Source organism: Prionailurus viverrinus, chromosome C1 (assembly GCF_022837055.1).
Source record: "Prionailurus viverrinus isolate Anna chromosome C1, UM_Priviv_1.0, whole genome shotgun sequence".
Classification (NCBI taxonomy): Eukaryota; Metazoa; Chordata; class Mammalia; order Carnivora; family Felidae; genus Prionailurus; species Prionailurus viverrinus.
Window position 1 is genome coordinate 193,836,409 of NC_062568.1, and position 14,639 is coordinate 193,851,047.

The following is a 14,639-nucleotide window of genomic DNA, read 5'->3' on the forward strand; positions in this document are numbered from 1 at the left end:
GATGGATCTCAGATTGTTTTCTACTTTGTATTATGAGCCTTTCCCACCCACTGGATTGGGAGTTCCTCTGGGCAGGGGCTCCAGACACAGCCTGGCTCAGCATAGGCACTACTAGATGTTCAGGATGGATGATAGATGAAGCAGGCTGCAGAGGGAGAGGACCCTGTCAAAAGTCACGCAGAAAGTAGGTAGGACAACCAAAGCTAGAAATGGGGTTTCCTGGCCCCACTCGGGTTTTTGGTTCTGGTGTGTGACTGAGTCAGGAGTTGCACAGAAAGATGCCATAGACCTTCCTTTTTGCTATAGGAGGGCCTTTGTCTACCCTCCAAAGATCAGAAGAGCCCAAAGTCTGATCTCTGCAATCTATACACCTTGTACCAGGATCCCTGACTTCTGGGAGGCTGAGGTGGAGATGTTGGGGGAGCAGGGAGGGGTTTTGCAGGCCAAATGGGCAGTTCAGGGCTGTATTGTGGGCCCAGTAGTTGGGGGGGGGGGTACTGGTTCTGGGGACATAAAGATTTAGCTTGCAGGTGGGAGGTTCCAAGTTGGGAGGAGTGTTGGGAGCCAAAGTATGTGGGGGTTCAGTGCAAGAGAGGCAGAGATTATGCTGGGCCAGCAATCCCAGCACCAAGCTGGCCCAGTGGAATGCTGGGAGGCCCGGGGGATGGGGCCAGGCAGCCAAGGTGTCTCCGGTGGCACAGAAGCAGTTAAGAGCTGCCTCAGCCCGTTCCTTCAGACAATTAGTGACATCTCGCTTGACAACACCACACTGAGCCGATGCAGACCTCAGCCCCCCTCCCAGCCCCCCCACGGCCGCTTCAGCTGTTTATTCTTGGGCTTTAACAATTGGGATTCTGACTTGGAGGAGCGGGCGCCCCGCGCTGCCCTCTGACCCTCCGTCGCCTTGGCAACTGGAGCCCGGTAGGCCTGGGCTCTGCGTTAGGATTACAGATCCTGAATTCACAATCTTGCTGCTCCCCTGCAAGCAAAAACAGCAGCAGCAGCATGCAGGATCTTCAGCTAGACTGGAGGGGATGGAGCCAGAGGGTCCCCAGGGGCTAGCCTGAGGCCCGGGTGGGAACCTGGGATGCCCACAGGCGACCTGTAGAGCCGTGCCCCACTGGCAGCCTCCGTGGGGTGGAGCAGGGCCCAGAGCCCTCCTCAGCCCCAACCTCTCCCATCCTCTGTCTGGAAACTTTCTTCCTGGTAGAGCCCCGAGGGCAGGGGCGAGGCTTCTTCATCACCCCCCCCCCCTTCTTTTCCCCTCAGTCAGCCCCCTACCATGCCCAGAACTCCAAGTGCCAGCCGACTGTGCCCCTGCAGTGCCTGCAGCCATGGCAACAGGCCCCCCCCCCACCAGCTCTGCTCCTTCCTTCCCCCCCACCGCCCCCCCATCAGCCAACTGCCCCAGCTGAAACCGGAGCCGATGCATCTGTGAGCCTCATGCCCAGACCCACATTCCATTTCTGTCCTCTGTCCCCCCCAGCTCTGGCGACGACATCTCCCCCCTCCTCATGCCCCCTCCCTCCTCACTCTGTGCTGTCCCCCCTCACACACATACACTCTATCACTTAGGGTCTCCCCCCTTCTTCCCGCCCCATTCTCTGTGTCTCACCCTCTCCGACTGTCTCTCTTGGTCTCTGGGTGTGTCAATCCCTGTCTGTCTCCAGCTCCCTGTGGTGTCCTTAGTTCTCTGTGCCTTGCCCTGTCTGTGGCAGGCTCCTTCTCCATCTCTTCCCCTCTGTGTGGATCTTGCGCTCCCTTTCTCTCTCTCTCTCTCTCTCTCTCTCTCTCTGTCTTTGTCTCTGCCTCATCCTGCCTGTCTCTCTGTGTCTTTGTCTTTTTCTTCCTCCTCTGTCCCTCTCTTCTGAGTTCTCTTTTGCTGTGTTCCTTCCTCCAGCATCCTGTCCTCTGTCTCTCTCATCCCCTCCCTGCCCCATCTCCTTCTCTTTAAGCATCATTCTGCCCTGTGTCTTTTGCCCCCGTGCTCTTCCTCTTTCTCTCTCTTCCTGAATCTGATTCCTTACTTCGTTTTGCCCTCCCTCTTCTCTTCTTCTGACTCTCTCCTCTAATTACAGAGATTTCTTTCAAGTTGTCTTCCTCTATTTTCCATTTGGTCATTTCCCTCATGGCCCCTGGGTTGGAACAGGGATGCCCCCCCCCCCAAGAGTCACCCCAAAGGAGTCCCCTTTCAAATAGGGGCCAGATGCGCTGGTACCTTGTTGGGCATCTATAGTTGAATCTGAGGTGGGGAAGGGAGGTTCTAAGGTCAGAGAGCCTATAGGAGATGGGGTGCCAGATGCCAAGAGTGCCAGCCTTTCCAGGCTTTAAGAGCACAGACTCCATCCATCTAGTCTACCTTCTACCAGTCCAGGCCAGGGCAGAGAGTAGTTCCAGGGGCTGAGCTGGCCCAAGAATCCCCCTGGCTGTAAGAACTCAAAGAAGAGCATGTCTGGGCCTCACCAATTCCTGGGATTGGTTTCCTCCCCTGCTATAATGATGGCTGTCTCCGACTGTGCCTCAGTTTCCCCCAGTGGCACAAGGGTACTACCCCAGCTCTATTTCTGACTTTTTTCAAGTACTTTGGGTTCCTGGAACAAAGTTAAAGTTATGCAGAACAGGGAAGGGTTAGAGTAACTTCTGCCCCCTTGCTTATCGGCACCACGGGGACTCCAGCACAGAGGAATCTGTCTCAGGGTAGGGGTAGAATAAGGGTCTGGTCACCTTAAGTGTGAGTAGAGGACCGTGCCCCACCCCACCGCCCCACCCCCAGGACTACCAGCCCCTGCTCTCAAGCCCTCTCTCCCAGTCTGGGCAGTGGCCTCTAGCCCTCTTTCCCACTCACTGTCCCTCTTCAAGGAATGAGCTTGGAATCATGGGAAACAGGCCCCGGGTTGGGGGTGCCAGGCCTCCAGGGCCTAGCCCTTGCCTCTGGGTGTGATGGGACCTGGTCAGGCAGACAGTTCTAGGACCCTGAGGTCTGGGCACTACTCACAAGGGGCCAGGCGGGGGAGTAGGGGTGCCTGGGGGAGGCGGGTTGCACGCAAGGCATGCTGGGCCCCCTCGGTGGGTGGGTGGGGGGGAACAAAGCTGGCATCGAGGCCTCAGCTAAAATTAGCCGCTTCCCTGCGCGGGAGCGAGCATGCCTGCCAGCCGCCCAGATCGCCGCTGCCTCGGCAGGCCATCTGTCGCCACGTTTTGCTCAGTCCCCCAGGGCTCCCCCAGCTCCAGCCATCCCCAGGGGCTAGAGGGACTCTGCTCTGAGACTGTCCCTGGCCAGGGCTCTGGGCTCTGCTGCTGTCATGCTGTGTGACCTCAGGCTAGGCCTGTCCCTCTCTGGGCTCCTGGACAACAAGCAGACTCTGCACACTGACATCCCAGACACCCCAGTCCTTCTAAGCACCAGATCCAGGCGCTGGTCATAGGCTCGTTTGTGGGCTGCCCTCCTCCCTTAGATCTGGCCCTCTGGTCCAGTGTTTCAAGATGAGCCAAGTGGGGTTTAGGGTAAAGGTCGGGATGTATAGCAGACTCCTGTCAGTTTCCTTGGTCTTGACGCTAGGGCAGCTCTGTGGCCAACAGCACCCCAACAGCCTCCCCTTCCTCCCACCCAACTCATTATTGACCTCCAAGCAGTCTTAACAGAAACAAAACAGCTCCAGGTGGGAAACTAGGGCTGGAGACTGAGTTCAGCTGCTACGAACTTGCTCCATGGCTTGGACAAGTCTCTTACCCTCTCTCTTAGTCTATTTTCCCCCCTCAGTAAGAAGCTCCCATTTTTTGAGCACCTGCCCGCTTCGTATCACATTGTCTTGTGAGGCTGACATTACCATCCCTGCTTTACAGCTGAAGAAACTGAGGTACAGAAAGCTGAGGTTCCTTGTGAGGAAGCAGTGGAGTCAGGGACCGGACTGCTGTGTCCTCCTTCCCATGGCCCCCAGTGCTCTGCTTGCTGGTCTCCAGCCTCAGCTTCTTTCTGGCCCTTCCCTCGCTGCTGCCCCTTCCCCCTCCCCAAAAGCCATAGAGACCGAGCTGCTGCTCCAAGGTCACTCAGCTTGGCCTGGGAGGAGCTCAGACTTGAACCCAGGCCCCTTGGCTCCTGGCCTCCCTCACTCTCTGGCCAGCGGGCTGGGCCTGTTCCCCGGGTGAGTCATGCCCCTGGACTTTGGCCTCCTTGTCAGGCTCTGTGGCCTGAATTTGGAGAGGGGGCCTTCATAAGGACTAGGGGCTCCGTGCAGGTCTGAAGCTGTCATCACACTCCCTCCTCAGTCCCGGGCCCTAAGGACATGGTAATAGCAGCCTCTAATCCACCTCCCACCACCCATCTCTGAGAAGTCTTAACAGGAACAGCTAGCTCCTCAGGCCTCAGCAATAGCTGTCCCTCCACCACTCATGCTTCCCCCTTCCAGGATCACTACATTCAATTAGAAATGGGGCAGGGGTGGCAGCTTGGGGAGGTGGCGTTTCCAGGTCGTCCGTGTGGCCAGGCAGCTTCCTTCCCAGCACTCATCTACCGCAGCGCCAGGCAGACAGGTTACCCAGGAGGGAGGCCGCAGCGCCTCCCCTCCTGGTGTCCAGGGACCAAGGTCACGCCCAGAGCCCTGTGCGCCTCCACCTCCTCCTGGGGCCAGTGGTGTTTATCACTGGGGCAACATGCGGCTGTGCCCGGCTCTGGCAGTGCTGGGGTGACATTCATGCCCTGTGAGCTGTGACGCCTCTGCAGGCAGAGGACAGCACCACCCAGGCTGGCGACAGTGATGGGGGAGCAGTGGGGGTGGGTTGTCACCTGTTCTGAAGCAGTAAGGGGGTGATATGTTGTGTGCCCCTCCAGCAGTCTGAAGGGAGGACTCATGGGGAAAGGGTGAGGTTGTGGGCAGGGGTCCTCTATACCTTCCTCACACCTGGGAGGTAAGGCTTGTGTGTGTGTGTGTGTGTGTGTGTGAGAGAGAGAGAGAGAGAGAGAGAGAGGGGTTCTCTGCATTTCACATCCCATCGTGGGTGTAGGAGTGCCTGGCTGCATGTTAGTTACACCATTGTGAGGGTGACAACCTGTGTCCCTATCTCCTGTTGTCTGGGGGTATCAGATGTGCCCATCTCACACTTTGGGCGAAGTGACAGGTTATGTACTTCGCTCATCCTGTTAGGCGGGTAGTTACCAACCCATACGCCTATCTCTGACTGTTGGGTATGTGTGAGATGTCACCATGTGCCCATCTCATGCTGTTGTGGGGAGTGACATGTGTGATTATCTCATGCTGTTGGGAGGTTGTCAGTAACTTGGGAGCTTGTCTCTCACCCTAAAGAGACAACATGTTGCCCAGTGGTATGGGGCCCACAGTTGGCAGGGCCTTCCCGTGTAGACCACAGGACCCCAAAGGGCTGGCCAGGGGAAGCATTCAGAGCAGTGAGCACAGGGACAAGTGTGAGGGCGGCGGGGGGGGGGGGTGTCTGAGTCCCACATGACCTGCCTTCTGACCCATGTGCCAACCCTTGGGACTATTTCCCAGAAGGAAGGACCCAGTGTTTTTCAGACGATGTGGCAAGCGGCCTCTGGGGCTGGGACAGAGGTGACTGGGGAGGTGGGGCACCAGGCAGGGTTGGCGTGGGGGTCTGTGTCCCTGCAGGCGTGGGGGGACCCCAGTCCCTGCCTCTTCTGCCCCTGAAACTGTTAAACTAATTAAGGCTGTGGAGCCGCAGGATTAATCGGGGCAGCTCAGCGCGGGCCGGGAGCTCAGGTAGTCGATTAGTGCGCCGCGGAGGATATTGGATTTCTGAACCGCAAGTCAGCACTATTCGGCCTGTTATCTCGCCGAGGCTCGAGGGTCAGGAGGCGGGAGGCTCCGGGCGTGCTGGCCGCCCCCACCCAGCCAGCTCTCAGCGTCCACTCCCCCTGCCCACACGCCACCGGGGCCATCTCCGTGCCCTCACCCAGTCCCTCTCCGGGTGTGCCCTGCATCTCGCCCCCCTGTCACCCTCCCAGTCCCTTGACCAGTGCTGATCTCCCTTCTCTGTCCCTCCTGGTCTCACTCACACTCTGTGCCTGGGGACACCCACTCCCGGGCCTCTGACCTGCGTCTCCACCTTCCCGTCCACTGTGGCTGTCCCCCACCCTCTGAGCCCCTCCCCATCACCAGTCTCTGCCTCTCTGGCTTTTGTGTTCTTGTGTGCCTGTCACGCAGTTTCTGTCTGTCACTGCCTGTCTGTCTCTCATGTCTCTCTGTCTCAGTTTCTCTCCCTCTGTGTGTCTGTGTATCATTCTCTGTCCCTCTCTGTCTTTTCCTTTCCCTCTGGGGTTCAGTCTCCCTCTCTTTCTCTCTCCCACTCCTTCTCCCTCTCTCTCTCTCTCTCTCTCTCTCTCTCTCTCTTGTGTGGTCTCGGCTGGTGTCTGCAACCAGAACAAATCTCCCCCAGCCAACACCCCCTGAACAAGGAGGCCAGAGCAGCTAATGGGAAACATGTGATTCTGCCTTGCGCCTGGAGCACCGTGAAGGGAGCCTTAGTCCCAGCTCAGCCCCCCTGCCCCCCCTCCTGCATTCCCCCCACCACACTGCCCCCCTCCCAGCATCTCCCCCAGCCTGTGCGGGCACAGTTGCAAGATCCCCAGTTATTCCCATTTCAGGGGGTGTGGGGGGAGCTGGCATTTATCAGTTGGGGAGTATCAGGTTGTGGAGGGGCTGGGAGCAGCTTTGCTCCTTAGGTCCCTCTAGCCTGCAGGGCCAGGCAGACCCCATGCAGACTTCTTACCACCCCCCCCCCCAACCACCACCACCATATATAGAAGAACAGGGCCAAGATGAGCTGAGCTGTGGGGGCCTGGATGGGGGACAGCCAGTCCACCCCCACTGGAGGGCTCTGGGGCCACCCAGATTTCCATCTTTTCCGCCCTCCTGGGCCTCTGGAGAGCTGCAGAGGTGGGGGCTCCCAGAGGGCTTGGGAGCTGCCGGGCTGCATTTCTGTGCCCACCCAACCACGGGGAAAGGGGGGATGGACCAGAGGAGGGAGGCTCTGGCAGGTTGGAATTCTCCTTCTCTGCCTGTGGATAAATTGTCCCTAATCCAGGCTTGGGGAGTTGTCTGGCTCCTACAGAGAGAGAGAGAGAGAGAGAGAAAGAGAGAGAGAGAGAGAAGGCAGGAGATAGGAGGGAGGAGGGAAGCAGGCACACAAACACAGTGACACAGACACACACTGTTTCACAAAGGGTCTCACATGCAATGCACATGCACACAGACACGCACCGAGGAGTTACACAAAGGTACTGCACAAACACTGAGGCACTATTGTGCTGACAGGCACACCATGGCACACAGACCTTCACACACATGTTGACACTGACACATAGCTATTTTGGCACACACATACAGTGATAGGGCACAAGGACCCACTGACACACACACAGGCACCCAATGATGTGGTTACACAACACACATGAGTGGACACACGCACCAGCGCATACTGACCCACAGTAAAACAGACCCACGGGGACACCGTGACCAGACACACTGTCACACCATGACCCTGAAAGCCCAGAAAAAGGCAGAGGTAGAAGGGAGGTAACACTGATCCACAGTGACACCAGTGCCTGCAGTCACAGGCCTCGAGATTGGAAACCTGCAGGGACAGCAGAAGATCAGCCAAGCGCACCCCCCCACACACACACACAAACATCCAGAGAGCTCTGAGACACCCCCCGCCCCCCACACACACATCCAGAGAGCTCTGAGACAGGCAGAAGCCAGTTCAGCTCCTGACACAGCGCGATGCAGAGAGGCAGGCAGAGCATGTGCACACACACAGGCACACTCAAACCCAACCACAGCTGGGGTCAGGGTGCTCGCACAAAGACAGACACACATTTCTATGTCCTCATAGGCGTGCAAACAGGCTCAGCTGGACACACAAACAAAGCTGAATAGAGCCGGATCAACACAGCCACACGTATAACTGAAGATACTGAACCCAGGTACACATCAGCCTTTCACACGTGCGCACACATGCACGCGCGCCCACACACACACACACACGGCTGACCACACAGACTGTAACTGAGCAAACCTAAGATCCTCTGCATGTACACTCTTAAACACATAATGTATACACACAGACATTTAGAAACACACAGAGGCCAAAAAGACCCAGGAGCCCACATACAGGTGTATTTACCCAGACAGCTGAACATTCACAAATGTTCATTTACACAGGCACGATCTCTACCACACATACAAATTCCCAGGCAACCAGAACCTGTAAGCAGTCCATGAGGCCTGGTTCCCAGACCCCCTCTGGGCTCCAGTACAGACCTCGGGGAGGCAGACAAATGGGCAGGAAGCAGGAGGGTGGTGAGAAGGGCCATGGTTATTAAAGAAAACAAGAGACCTAACCAAGTTGCTGATGGAGAAGAGTACACGCCAGCTGCATATACACCCCGCGTGGAAATCTGCATTCACCATCGCTTTGAACAGCAATTCTCACACCTGCATTATAAGTAAGCTGTTAGCATATACAGTTTCCCCAAAGTATTCCTCCCCATTCATAAGATCTCCCCATTTTGTAGATGAGAAAACCAAGAGCCAGAGAGGGTAATTGACTTGTCCGTGATCATATGGTGAGGGTTGAGCCAAGGACTGTGACTCCCGAAGGTCAGGTTCTTTCCACCGTAGCATGTGTGTTCATGTTCATGCATGTGGGTACCTACATATACAATGATACTGTTTCCCAGTAGGAACCTGGGGTTTCAAGAGACAGGCTTGCCGTTCCCCAGTGAAATGAGATTGTACCTGATTTCACTTTTTGCAAGAGTGGACCCCATCCAGGACAGCCTCCTGGTCCCTCTAGCTGGCTCATCCTGTGACTGTGCTCATGCCTGGGGTGTTGTGTTTGCTTCCACAGATGGGAGCTTGCCTACCTGTCTACCCATTGGCCTGGACCCCAGAGCCTGCCCAGCTAAGTGCGTGCAGAGGGCCCCGGTTTCGGGGCAACTCTCAGGCTGCCGCAGGGACTACCCTGGAATCACTGGTGAAGACAGGCCTTTCCTGCTGAGTCGGACCTTGTCTGCATAGCCTGCTCAGGTAACAGTGTACAGGGAAGCCAGGTCTTTGCCTGGGCCACCACCAGGAAGTGGGGATCAGGGGGGACTTATTTCCCAGTTTTAGCAGGAATTCCACCCCCCAACCCCCAGCTTAGGCCAAAAAGAGGCCCTGGATAGAATCAAAATATATTAATTAACCCAACTTACTCAAAACTCCCCCATTATCCAGAAAGGGCAACTGAGGCCCATGGACATACAGCAAGTCCCCACGAGTCCTGCCTCCTAGTCCGGGGACTCTTCCCGACACTTTGTTGATGTGAGAGAACTGGGAAGAGAAAGGGGTTGTGACAATGACCAGGACGCAGGGCAGAGATGGAAACCAGAGTGCCTGACGTATGCAGCTGAACTCCCCCCACCCCCCAACCCTACTGGAGTTTGTGGAAGCAGAGAGCTGGGAGGCCAAGGTGAGGTGCTGGGAGGACCGGGGTCGTTCAAGTATGCTAGGTTACCCTCATAAGATGAGGCGGGGTGGGGGTACTGCCTGACTCCCTGCTCTGGCCCAGCTTAGCCCACCCAGGCTCTAGAGCCACAGAGGCCAGGTGGGGCTGCCCTGCCCTGCAGAGGCAACTCCCTGAACTGACACATGAAGCCTCCGGGGTTCCAGGAAGCTCCCTAGAGCCCAGCCTGCCTGGGGACTCCACCCAACTTCCAAAAGAGCATTCCTGGGGCCTGAGGTCTGGGGGTGGGGCCTCCTGGGATGGTAGGGGTGGGAGGTGTGGCTATGGGAGGATGCAGGGCTGTGTGTACCCAACTGTAAATGCACAGGGCGTCTTGTGTGCCAGCACTCAGGCTGTGTGCAAACAGGTGTGTGTAAGGCTCTGTCCTTAGGTACACAGGGTTCTGTATACAGGAGTTAAATAAGTGGACTGGGCTAAGGGACGTTCGAGGGCTCGGTATGTACTACATTGGAGAGGTGAGTGTGCAGGATCCAGAGTGTATACTGGGTAGCTGCGGGGATGCTGCAGTGTTGTGTGGACCACACTGGATGGTGTATGTGTGCCGGGTGCTGGAGGGGTGTCTAGACAAGAATCTGACACACTGGGGTGATAATGTGGGCACACTGGGATGGTGTGGATCGTGCACACAGGATCTCTCCCGCATGTCCCTGGGGAAGCTTGTGTTCAGGGTTCTGGGTGTACACTTGAGGGTGGTGTGTGCATGTGGCTCCATTTGTGCTTTGGAGGTGGGCTGGGCAGGCCTTCAGCTGAGCCGGGCTCAGCAGTGCCCAGCCTTGTGGCCAAATCGCTGAAGTCACTTCCTTTCCAGCAGCAACTTTCCAGGAGGAGGAGTTCTTCAGACCTGGGCGGGGAGGGGTGGGGGGGTGGAACAAGGAGCTCTCAGGGGAAGGAGGTGGGCGGGGGTGAGAGGCTGTGGGGAGGGCCTGGTGGGGCTGGAGGAGGGGTGTCCTCCGGGAGACAGAAGGAAAGACTAGGACAGGAGTCTGGAAGGGCCAAGGGCAGGAGGGGATGGGGGTGGAGCAGGGCGGGAAGCACAGTCCCTGGGTGACCTCGGAGGGAGGAAGGGAGGGCCGCCCGGCAGGGTGACCCTCAGGTTCAGCCAGAGCTGGCGGTGGTGCCCGCAACACCTGGCACCCAGGGCAGGGGGCTGGCAGGGGGCGGAGTCTAGGGAAGACCTGCTTGCCAGGTGCCCTGCTCTGGGCAGGAAGGGGGTGGGCGAGGGCTGCACAAAGGAGCTCTGTGTGGCTGGGGGTAGGGTGGGGTGGGGTGTGCTATACCGTGGGGGGGCCCTGATGACTCCAGGAGGCCAGGCAGGACTTGCTTCCCCTTGGGGGCATCAGTGGCTCTAAGGGGACACCTAGTGGCAAGGGAGGGTAGTGCATTTGGATGACTGAGGTGGGAGGGGGTAGAGTAGAAGGCAAAAATTAGAACTGGTGATGAGGAGTGGGACTGTTGGAATAGGCTGCAGGGGAGGGGGCTCACTCTCTGGACAGTGTAGAAGTTTGTATCAGAGGAGCTCAACAAACCTAAATTCAGACCCCAGCCCTTCCATGTCCTGGCTGTTTATCCTCAAGGGCATTACTTAACCTCTCTGTGCCTTTATTTAAATGCCAAATAAGTGATGGCTGCCGTTATTATTTTCATCATTATTCTTCTTAGTAGGATTTTGGGCTGGAGTCTGGTAGGAAGAGAATCTTTAGGCACCGTTGGGTAGGTGAGAGGGGGCTAAAGGAGATTGAGAGGGGGGCTGCATATCCTGGGGGATAAAGGCCCCAAGGGAGGTGATGGGGAAGGGCCCACAGCAGTAGTAATAGCCCCTTTGATACAGTGTTTTCCCTCTGAGGACATCCCTGGGCCTTCAATCCAGGCTGGGAGGGAAATGGTGTTGGGGGGGTGGGGGAGGAGTGTGCCGGCTGGAGAGAGGGTCATGAGGCCGGAAGTGAGAGCTGGGGCTGGCAGCCTGGCTCCCCTGGGGAGGCTGTGGGTGGGGGAGGGGGAGGCGGGCTGGGGAAGGGGTGGGGTGGTCACAGCCGCAGCGGGGGAGGGTGGGGCTGGGGACTCAAGGATGTGGGCTGGCGCTTCCCGGCACTGTGCACAGCAGGTTGGGGCCCCCAGCCCCCCTCCCAGCCTGTTGGTGTCCCCACGGGCAGGCTCAGACACACTGACCCAGAAGCAGACTGTCAGACAGAAGGACCCTTTTGACTTTGTTCACAGACATGGGATAGGTGGTGCCCTTGGGAGGGGTCCAAGAAAATGGCTGCCTGGGTGTGGTGAGGAGGGGAGCCAGCTGCTTCCCTCAGATCCTGGAGGCTGCAAGAGAGAGCAGTGGACAGAGTCAGGAGGTCTGGCAGGAGGACATGCCCAAAGGTCCTCACGGGTGGGTGGAACAGAAGCAACCACTGGAGAGGAGGTTTTCTCTTTTGCCAAGATCACACCCTTGGGCCCCAAGTGGGAGGTCTCCAGAGCAGGGAGGTTTGGTGAGCCCCACCCTCAGGAAGGGAGACATCTCAAAGACTCTCAGGGAGCCATGGGTCAACCATACTGTTGGAAATAGGACTTGGAGATTCCACAGTCTGAGCCCCTTCCCTCCTTTGTGAGGTTCTTACCCACAATCCTGCCTTCAAGACCAACAGTTGAGAGAGCCTGGCCTGGGAGGGGCCAGTCCACAGTCTACCACCAGTCATGGGAGAGAGTAGGACCCTGAGTGATGGAGCAGGCAGGGCAGGGAGGCACAGCTGTGGCCTGGGAATTGCAAAGAGAAAAGGGACGGTGGACAGAGGGATGTTTTCTGTCTGGCTGGATAGGCGACAGAAGGGCTCTCTCCGTGCTCTTTTGTGGCCTTGGGCAAAGTCCCTTTCCCTCTTTGGATCTCAGTTTCCTCATCTGTAAAATGGGAAGAGCACAAGGTGGCACTAGAACAGGGTACCCATGGGGGAGCTGATTAAAAATACAGATTCCCAGATGTCCCTTCAGACCCGTGAGTCAGACTCCCCTGGACCAGGGCCTGGGTATCTGGAATGTTACACAGCTCCCCAGGCCCAGGGTTTGGGAGCCAAATGGCTTGGCGATTTTAAGGTTCCTCCCAGCCTTAAATTAGACCACAGCTCTAGAAGAAGGAGTGGCTGAAGGAAAGTTGCAGGAGCTTGGAGGGGAAGGAGAACTTCGGACTTAGGGCAGAAATAGGAATCCTGCCACTTAAGCAGCTATGTGACATCAGGCAAGTTCTGCAACCACCACTCTGAGCCTGTTTCCTCTGTAACACAGGGATCGTAAACCATGGCTCCTGGGTTGCTGGGAAGGTTCCATGGGTCATATGTGTGGAAGTGCTTTGTAGATTGCAAATCGCTGCCCACTGCAGGGGAGTGAAAGAATGCTCCTTTCCACACCATCCTGTCCCTGAGTTGGCTCTGCAGTGTTCCCGTGGGATGATAGCACTGGGCAGCAGCTGGTGGGAGTCTACATGTGTCTGTGGGGGGTCGACCCACGGGATCAGGTCAGAGCCAAACACTAGGGAGTGATCGGGGTCCAACTTTTAAGACCCTTCCCGTGGTCAGGGCCCTGAGTCTTCAGGCTCCCTTGGGAGTCAGACATGCCTGGATTTAAATCCCAGCTCTGCCCTGACCAGCTCAGGGAGTCAGTCGGTAAATATTTACGTAGCATCCGAAGCCCAGGCCCTGAGGTCAGGGGATACCGTGGTAAACAAGACGGATACAGTCCCTGCCCGTGAAGGGCCTACGCTCTGGGGGGAGACAACACCAAAAAGCCAGTCATTCAAGTAATTGTTTGCAGTTGTGATGGATACTATGAAGGGGATGTGGAGACAACTCTGAGAGTAGGTAGCAGGGGCCAGACTGTGGCCAGAGGTGCGTGGGGCCGGTGGAGGGTCAGAGAGGGTCTGTCTGATAAAGGTGAGAGAGGGGTCAGACAATGGCCCTTTCCACATTCTTGTCTCTCACCCTCACTCCGCACCCTTCCTGGGTTCCACTTTTGGTCTGGAGAGGGGCGAGAGAGAACTACATGGAAAAAGGCCAGGCTCATTGCTCTGTGTACCTCGTTCATTCATTCATAAGAAATAGTAAATATTTTTTGAAGCATGCCTGTGGGCCCCGTGCTGATCCGGGTGTTGGATTGGAAGTGCCTTCGTGGTTCTCACCACCTTCCAGTAGATGGTTTCCTCACCTGTAAAAGAGGGGATGATAATCACACTGGTCTCAGGTTTGCAGGGGGCTTAGATGAGATCACCCACAAAAAGTGCTTATTAGCCCATCGTCTGGCAACAGAGAAAGTATCCCCAGAGTGTGAGCTTTTATTGTTGTTGACTCCCTGGTATGATTGTTAAACCTCTGACCTGAGGCACTCTTCGCTTTTTCTTTGCAGCTCTTATCCCAGTAATAATTAAATCAGTTATGATTATGTGATCACTGTTTGTCTACCCGGTCTTTGTGCAAAGTAGGCACTCCATAAATAATGAGTATATGAATGAATGATGTGACTTCATCTCTGAGCCTCCATTTCTTCATCTGCAAAATGGGGTTATTAATAGCCCCTACCTCACAGGATTTGTATGAAGAATTAAATGAAACGATGCCTGGACAGCTTCCAGCCCAGCGCCTGGCGCGCAGTAGGTGCTCACTAAACCTGAGCTGCGGTGGTCCTTTCCAGGCGCTGTCCACGCCCCGAGGCCTGGGCTCAGGCCGAAGCTGCTCCCCAGCACCCCCAGCTGACAGCCAGCAACCGGCAGAGCCCCCAGGCACGGGGGCCCTCTCTCTCCCAGGTCAGCCGGGTGTGTGCACTGGAGGGAGCACCGAGGGAGCCGGGGGTGGTGTGCGGAGAAGACCGGGCCAGCGGGCAGCGGTTGGGCTGTGGCCACCAGACCATTCAGATCCTCTGTTGCCTGTCTTGTTGTCCACAGAGATCTCCAGTGTGACAGCCCAGGCGGCAGAGCCGAGGGTGAGTGGCCAGGCTTCTCCTGGAGTCCTGAGGATGGGGGCAAGAGGGAAGAGGTCATGCCCTTGATAGGATTTCCTGGCCCTCTGCGTAAGTTTGATCTGGAGTGGCCGCCCCAGTCTGCCGATGGGCTAGCCTCTCAAAGGCAGGCA

At 56.8% G+C, this 14,639-nt stretch overlaps 1 protein-coding gene across 12 annotated transcripts in view; it reads left to right on the forward strand.

The window, feature by feature from the left end:
- Nucleotides 1-14,639, forward strand: part of AHDC1 (AT-hook DNA binding motif containing 1) — a 64,361-nt gene that overhangs the window by 34,241 nt on the left and 15,481 nt on the right. For 7 of the 12 annotated variants that reach the window (XM_047870500.1, XM_047870504.1, XM_047870506.1 and 4 more), the window contains 3 exons: nucleotides 8,884-9,062; nucleotides 13,918-14,314; nucleotides 14,453-14,490. The gene's annotated coding sequence lies outside the window, so the exon portion shown is untranslated. Of the gene's footprint in view, nucleotides 1-6,258; nucleotides 8,480-8,883; nucleotides 9,063-9,251; nucleotides 9,487-13,917; nucleotides 14,315-14,452; nucleotides 14,491-14,639 lie in introns of those variants that run through there. The other 5 variants (XM_047870502.1, XM_047870505.1, XM_047870509.1 and 2 more) reach the window with 5 other exon arrangements.